Raw genomic sequence first — 7,743 nt, forward strand, 5'->3', positions numbered from 1 at the left:
TGTCCATTTCTTAACTCATCCTGTTAAAGGGTGACAGTGCTAACCATTGAGCCACCTTGCCACCCATAAGCACGAAATGATTAACTGCAGTGAAAATCAACCAAACAGACTTTAAAGTCCCTGCTCTCCAGGCCACGTGTCTTTGGTCTACTGTGTGCCTTCATATGTTTGCCTGTCTATTGACTGTATTTATTATTGAACTAACTAACTAGCGAAGAGAGGTTATATTAGAATACTACATTTCTGGTGAGCTCAGGTTCACACATGCTCAGTTTATCAATTGTTAGCTATCTACATCAAGTTTGTGCCATACCTCAGTTGTTTGGGTTTATAATCCAGTGATCAGATGATGCAAGGGGAAATTTGCTTTGTTTGCTGCATGAACACACCACAGGTTTTTATTACTCCTAGCTGGACTAGATGCTGTGCAGAGGAAGAGTCATAGTGGGGAACATGTTCAAGAAGAGGAAGTGGATATGTTTTGTCTCATACTGTACAGTAATAATAAATTATACTGAGTTTTTTATGAAAAAGCCTATTGTTTGTAACCCCTTAGTTTCATGTAGGTACAGAGTAAGAAAGTTGTAATCTAAAGGGGTTATGATCTCTCTACACGTTCTCATAGGATAAGTACAGTATGTTCAGACTATATTAGACATTGTTGGTTTCCCCACAAGTCGATTTCAAATGCAGGATTAGTGCTTAGCTCAATTGTACAATTAAATTTTGTTCATGACATAACATTTAACTTGACTTTGTAACACATAATATTAGAATAGATATCCCTTAGTAAGAAAATATTTTTTTATGTTTAAATAATTTTCTATTTCCCTGTCGTCTCTGTCAGACAAAGTAAACATATGAAGATCTCACCTCGGTCTGTGAAACTGTAACAGACAGTTTACAATCTGCACATTAATTAATAATGACATGAAATGTTCTATTTGCACTGTGTGTGTGTGTGTGTGTGTGTGTGTGTGTGTGTGTGTGTGTGTGACCCACCAGCCTTTTAAACTAATAAAATGTGTGTTAATTAAAAGCATCAATATGTCTGATTCTTCCTCTGTTTTACAAACATTCGATTTACATCATTAGTTTGTTGAGTTTAATTCAGTTTAACTTCCCCTATCAGTCACACAGATACACACATGTTGTGGTTTAAAGTCGTATTAAGAATATAAATTCTCAGAGAAACATGTTTGTACAGTCATTTAGGAAAGCTTTTGGCATGAAACCAGTCAAAGATAATGACTTAAGATAATGGAAATACTGGCACTAGCCTTCAGAAAGTCATTTTGGTGGAACCCTGATATGGATGGCTGCCGGAGAAAGATAGACAGACAGAAAGTCCCATTAGATTAGGAGAGAGAAGCATGAAGAGGAGGTTCAGCCAAGGGTATAATGAGCTGCAGGTCAGCACAGAGCCACAATTCTTTACTAAGGGGAAATCAGGAAAAAAAAAGTAGGGATGAGCAGTGGTGTTGGCTGCAGACACACACTCATACTGAATACAGTCATAGCATGTGCACAAGCCAACAGACAGATGGACTAATATTCATGCATGACCACAGCTCCTCCGCAGCTTATAGAAATCAGCTGCTGGTCACAGAGAGGATTAACAAGCCATTTGACTGCCATCGCTCCGTTTCTATTTTTACGTATCATTCTTTAGACTTAGACTGAGGTTCACTGTTTGTTTTTTGTCAGTAAACAGTTCTCACATACTTTTTTAACCTTTAGGCTTCTTTATTTTGTGGTCGCTATGGGGCAGAAGAACTCGGCGAGAAGCAGACAGACACACAGCCGCAATACATCAATGTCTTATGACTAACTGTTCCTTACTCTGACGTCCAGCAGAGTCACATGAGCACATGGATTTGTTTGTGTGTCAACCTAAAAAATGTAATTCCAGTGGTCACTCGCCTCCTGGTCTCCACCAATTGCTGCAGTAAACATGTGTTGCTCAGTGCGGAGCACTCAGTGTTGAGTGGACTTCTTTTCTCACTGTAGACATTAGTCAGCAGGTCAGGACATGAGTGGTGACACTGAACCCTTGATTGATTTTGTCCATAGACGATTATTACAAAAGAGTGAGTGTTAGCATTTCATTTAATGGCAGGTAATAAGATCAACAGAAAACGATGGCGCTAGAAGTGACCGGGTAAAATGTGGAAAGTGAACGTTATCTGACAAAGCAGCCCTCCCCTCACCACCTTTTCCTGACACTGCATGCAGCAACCACAAGTCAAGAAGGCGCATTAGGAATGCTTGGCTGTGCACTTGCTTCAGCAGCATCTCAACAGTTTGTTTGTGTCATGTAGCCCACCCTCTATCAGCAGTGAGGTTTTAAACCCCTCTCCCCACCACTCACTCCGGTGCAGCACTCCTCCACTGTGTGAGCCATAGAAACATAGACTCCCTCTACTGTAGAGAGCTGTAGTCCACAATGAAGCACCATGAAAACAGTTCAATCTCTTTGTTTATGTATTTTTAATTGAGCTGAAAAATCTTTTAGAGGTGATGTCGTGATAGACACGAGTGATGACATGAAATTCACAATTAATGTCTGTAACTAAGTTCTGGACACTCACAGGCTGCACTTATAGTAAAAATCCTTATTTCATAATTGTGATTATTTCATAATAAATGCAGATTGATGACAAAAACTGTGTGAGCTGAGTGATAGTAGAGAAAAGCAGAGATTCCTGGATACGAACCTCTCCCTTTCTTGTTCTGCCTGTTTTGCCTCATCTCTTTTCCAGCACTGCCTGAACTGTCACATTTGGGAAACAGTAAATCCCAAGTGAAAGTTAAATCACTGTGGTTTGTACAACACTGTGACATAAGTAAAAAGCTTAGCGATGCTGTTGTGTGAAGTAAAAAGCGACCAACTGTTTCGTTTTTGACATGTCAGTGGGATAATTTGCTTAATCTTCTCGCGGATCTGACTCATCTGTGGGATGCAAATCACAATTCTCTCAAAGAGACTTTTACCCCGGGAGAGGTTCGTGGACTTAAGTGCCTGAGAAAGAGAAATGTAGTTTAAATAATAATAACTTAAATATGTTTCTTATGGAAACATATCACCTTAACATTGTTTTCACTGTACTGTCACAAAGGGCTCGATCTTCATTGGGCGGACTTGTGTTATTATTTTGTAAAAGCTCATTTCACACAATAAGCTGATATTTTCAGATTTATCCACTGATGTTTGGGATAAGAAAAATACATTCTGACAGTCTGAAACAGAGAGAAAAGGATGCTCTTACAAATTCAACATGGACATACCCTGGGTGTATGGATGTAAAAGAAGCTTTTGTCTTTTTTCCACACAGCCACTGAGACATAAGAGAGGCAGTTGGACGCAGGATGGTTTTTCATTCCACCTCAGACTGTGGACCTTCACTTGCGGTTATAAAATATTTTATAATAAATGTTTTTGGATCAGTAAAGTAACTTTTCCCGAACATCATCCCAGTAGTTGTAGTTGTAGGTGCTCAGACTTACCCAGACTTGCCTGCAACCTCCAGGTGACATGTAGTTAAAGACTCAGCACTGCTGCTTCTCCATCATTTAATCTTACCCACACAGCATGTTCGGGACCAGAGGAGCAAAAATGTCTGCTCCGACATGCCACACACTATTGTCAGCAATCCAACCTGATGGACATTTGCATAAATGTCATTTACCGGCCAAGTATACAACTCACCTCTCCTTAGACCCCTCCCCCCAGCTGCACCCATCCAAACGTTTAATTGGAAAAACACAACCAGGAGGAATCTGCTGAGCGTGGAATTGATTTGCAGATTATTTTCACTGCTGTGTGTATGTGTGTGTCAGTGGCAGCTCCTGAAGGTGACCAGTAAAAGAGGGATTCATGCAATAAGAGAAGCAATGATCCAATAGCACAGTGGCACCGGAAAAGTTCTGCGATTAAATGTATGGAAGGACAGTTATAGCAGTAAAAATGAAAAAAACTACAGGTTTAGCTGCAGATTACAATTATGTTCAGTTTATTGTTATAAATGAAAGAAAAGAAGCAAATCCTTTCTGAGCTTTTGGGCTTATTGCTTAGAAAAAAAAGCGGTACTCACATAATAATCAGCAGTTCATCTCAAGCAACATGTGGACACACAGTGTGAGACTGTGGATTTAATCAAAGACATGTTATTAGTCTAACAGGGAATCTGGATAGAGGAAAGGACTGAAGGGACTGAAGCCTGAGCCCGAATTGGTGTCAACCATTTATTGAACCAAACAACAAAATAACAATAACAAAATTAAATAGAGTATAACTTTCTCTATATGTTAAATCTCCCCAGTTCACAGGTTCTAGTCTATGAAGGGATAAGGAGACACTTCCTCGCCTGCATTATTGATTTTGTGGCGCACTGACAGTTGCAAGGCAGATGAATTTATCAAGAATACGGCTTATTTTCCTGACAGTCTGGGTGGGGTCTAATAAAACCTGTTTGGGTTTAGGCAAAAGTGCACTGAGGGAATTAAACTGTCAGCAGCACTAATCGCAGCTGAGACTCAGTTTATCTTGTTGTTAACAGACAGGCAGAAATGTGTTTCAGCTATATAATATGTATTTATTGTCAAGGAGGCTGCCTAAGAATGAAATTACAGCTGTGCTGCGACCACCAGCTACTGTGTACCTGAGTAATTGAAATTAAACAGGGGCTTCTCATAAAAACCAAATTCTCACTGCCACTGACAATATAAAGAAACCCTCCCTCATTGATGTAGCTCATTAGAGGGACCAAAACATCAGTCACATTAGTGACAGAGCTGTTGTATGGCATTAGATTTGACAGGTGTACCTAATAAAGTGACCCACGAGTGTTTATACACGCGCACATTCCTCCGTACTGTGCAGATTATGTTTTTATTTGAAGAAGCAGGAAATGAGAATGCAAATGACAGCTTGTATTGAGTATGTGCAGCCACACAGTGTTGAGTCATGAGATCTGGTTTCTGTCATACAGAGTCACTGAGCTGAACCGCTCACTTTGATTAAACACAACATCCACTTTATTTCACAAGCTGGAGTCAATTTCATCTGCTGACGGCGCTCAAATATCAGCCGTGTGGGTAACGGCCGCTGGTGTGTTTCAGTCGAGGCGAAGCCATCCCTCTCCTGAAACTCTGCGTGGGTTTCGGGCAGGTAGAAGTGACACAAGCAGCGAGTGTGTCTCCTCACCTGTGGCAGCTCCTGCAGGGTGTCCAAATGCTGAGCACTTCCTGTTGGAGGTGTTAATCTCTGCTGATGAAGTCTACATGACAGGCTGCATCTTCCCTGTGAGCGATATTAACCTCCGCCCAAACCCTCACCTGCGGTCGATGCTCCTGTCGATCTGTCCGACTGAAATACAACATGCTTTTTGACAATACGAGCTGTATCTGGGATTGACTCTGAAGTTCTATCTTCACTCCAGAGCTGCAGAAGTGTTCAAGAACGTCAAGCAAGTCAGTTTGCCACAGTGTACAGTAGCACCTCTGGGAAAACCTTTCAGAGCCACCTTTCAACACAACGGAGAGTGAACGTTTGGTACACAAAGGATATTTGAGTTAAAGTTTAAACTAAAGATCAGAGTGGGGAGAAATTACTGTAACCGGCATTATTCAGCCTTTCTCAGGCTACAAATCTGCCCTTTAAATGAATATTATCTGTGGGTTGCAGAAGGGCAGAAAGCTGCACAAACAGGAAGAAGCTAAGAAAAAAAGACCTCGACAAAGGATGATCAAACCCAACTCTCAGCAAAATAAGCGTGCAGAATCTCGTAGTGCAACAAAGCACGTAAAAGTGCATGGAGTGTGGTGGTCTTGACATTTAAAATCCTGTGTACACCGTTGAAGATCATTCTGGAGTGGGGTGTATATGGCAGGGGTGTATTGTTGTTGTTGCCTGGGGTGTATCTCGTTACTGGATGCTGCTGCAGTGAGCTGCGTTAACTCAGACGTCGTGATCTACCGGCTAGTGCCGGGATTTAATTCAGACTGCAAACAAAGCTGGGGCGAACCCACAGATGGTCCCATATATCCAATGGGAAATCTTGTCAGGGGCATCTATCCAACAACCAAGCAAAATATGTGCGGCTGTGCGTATGTGTGTGTGTGTGAGAGAGAGAGAGAGAACGAGTATAAATGCAGCTGTGTGTTTTCAAGCCAGAAAGGAGAGTCACTCATCACAGAGATAAATGATTCAAAGCTCTATTTTAGGATCTTAAAAGAAAACACTAATGTAGAAGCAGAAAGTGACTAAAGTAAGTTTTACTCGCTCTGCTTTTGCCAAAAGGACAAAACATGGTGCTGCAAGTTGAGTGATTTAGTATTCCAGGTGTTTGTGGTCCACATCTGATACCTGCAAAGTCTGCACCATCCCCTTCACCCTAAGCTGTCACTCCACTCCATTTGAATGTTATCAGCTGAGACAAGGACATCAACGTAGGAGAGAATGTGGACATGAAACTTCTCTCTCTTCGTTTAAAATACTGTATGTCAGACTTTCTCTTGAGGTTCAAACAAACTGATCTGAGGTCACTACAAAATCTGTTTCAGAAAAAGATCAACTGATGCAGTGAAACCAGGATTTCTTTCAAACCACAGTCTGTTAAGTTACTTTTACAGTAATGCACTTCAAAAATAAGCTGAAGTAGACCGGAGACACTGAACGTCTTAAGCATTAATATTGTAACTGTGTAGAGTTTGACCACTGAGAAACCTGCAGTACATCATGGCAAACACACATGCTCACAGGCAGGCAATATTGATCTTGGAGGTGGGAGCCATAAAACGAGAGCTGATGGATTGGTGTGGTGGGCGGCTCGGCCTTGTCGCTGGTGATTTTCATGGCTGGAGACGCGGGCTGATTAAAGAGGGACGGCATAGTTTCTACATATTAGAACAATACAATGGAAAAACAATACACGGAGACGAGTGTTCCCTTGTTACAAATATATACAGGTTTACAGGTATAGGTATATTTTTATTTAATCTGATGAACATTAGGGCTTCAAGTGCTAACGAATACATAACTGCCAAATGCCATCTTCTGGTTAATATATACATTAAATGCATGACACTGAGACAGACTCTTCTCACTGAAGATCTGTGGCAAGTTCTCTGATCCTCCCAGTTCCCACCATAAGTACATGACATGTGTACTGTATCACAGATGCATAAAGGCAAAGGGTGGTCTCAGAAAAATGTCCTCATGATTAGGGGTTTTTGTTGTTTCTTGTACTTTGAGGTTAACTGATAAATACTAAGAGCAACTACTGCTTTAGTTTTGAACTTTTACACATCTCTAAACATTTCTACTATAAACATTTTAATGTCTGCCTTTGGGGGAGGTATAAGCTCTCTGAATGGCTTTTCTTTTATAGGCTAAGAGCTGTCCGGTCACAGTAATGACGCACAAGGATCCGTGAGAGGGAGAGGGGGAGAGAGTCTCCTCTCTCAGCATCACTCAGTGAGCGTCCTGCTCTCTGACAGGGAAACAGGTCTCTGTCTTCTCTTGGTGATGCTCGAAAGTGTCGGTGATGCTGCGCTAGATGGAAGACCATATTCGTGAGTTCCAGTTTCCTCTTCTCCCTACGAGAGGCCGGACCACCTGTCACTTTTTTCCGCTCTGAGGACGAACTGTCGCAAAGAGGCATTTGCGCAAGCCTTTTACGCGCGTAATTCCTCTGTGCGTCTTGGCCGCGCCATGACTCTCCTCCTCTGACCGCCTCCAGC

Source organism: Anabas testudineus, chromosome 8 (genome assembly GCF_900324465.2).
Source record: "Anabas testudineus chromosome 8, fAnaTes1.2, whole genome shotgun sequence".
Taxonomy (NCBI): domain Eukaryota; kingdom Metazoa; phylum Chordata; class Actinopteri; order Anabantiformes; family Anabantidae; genus Anabas; species Anabas testudineus.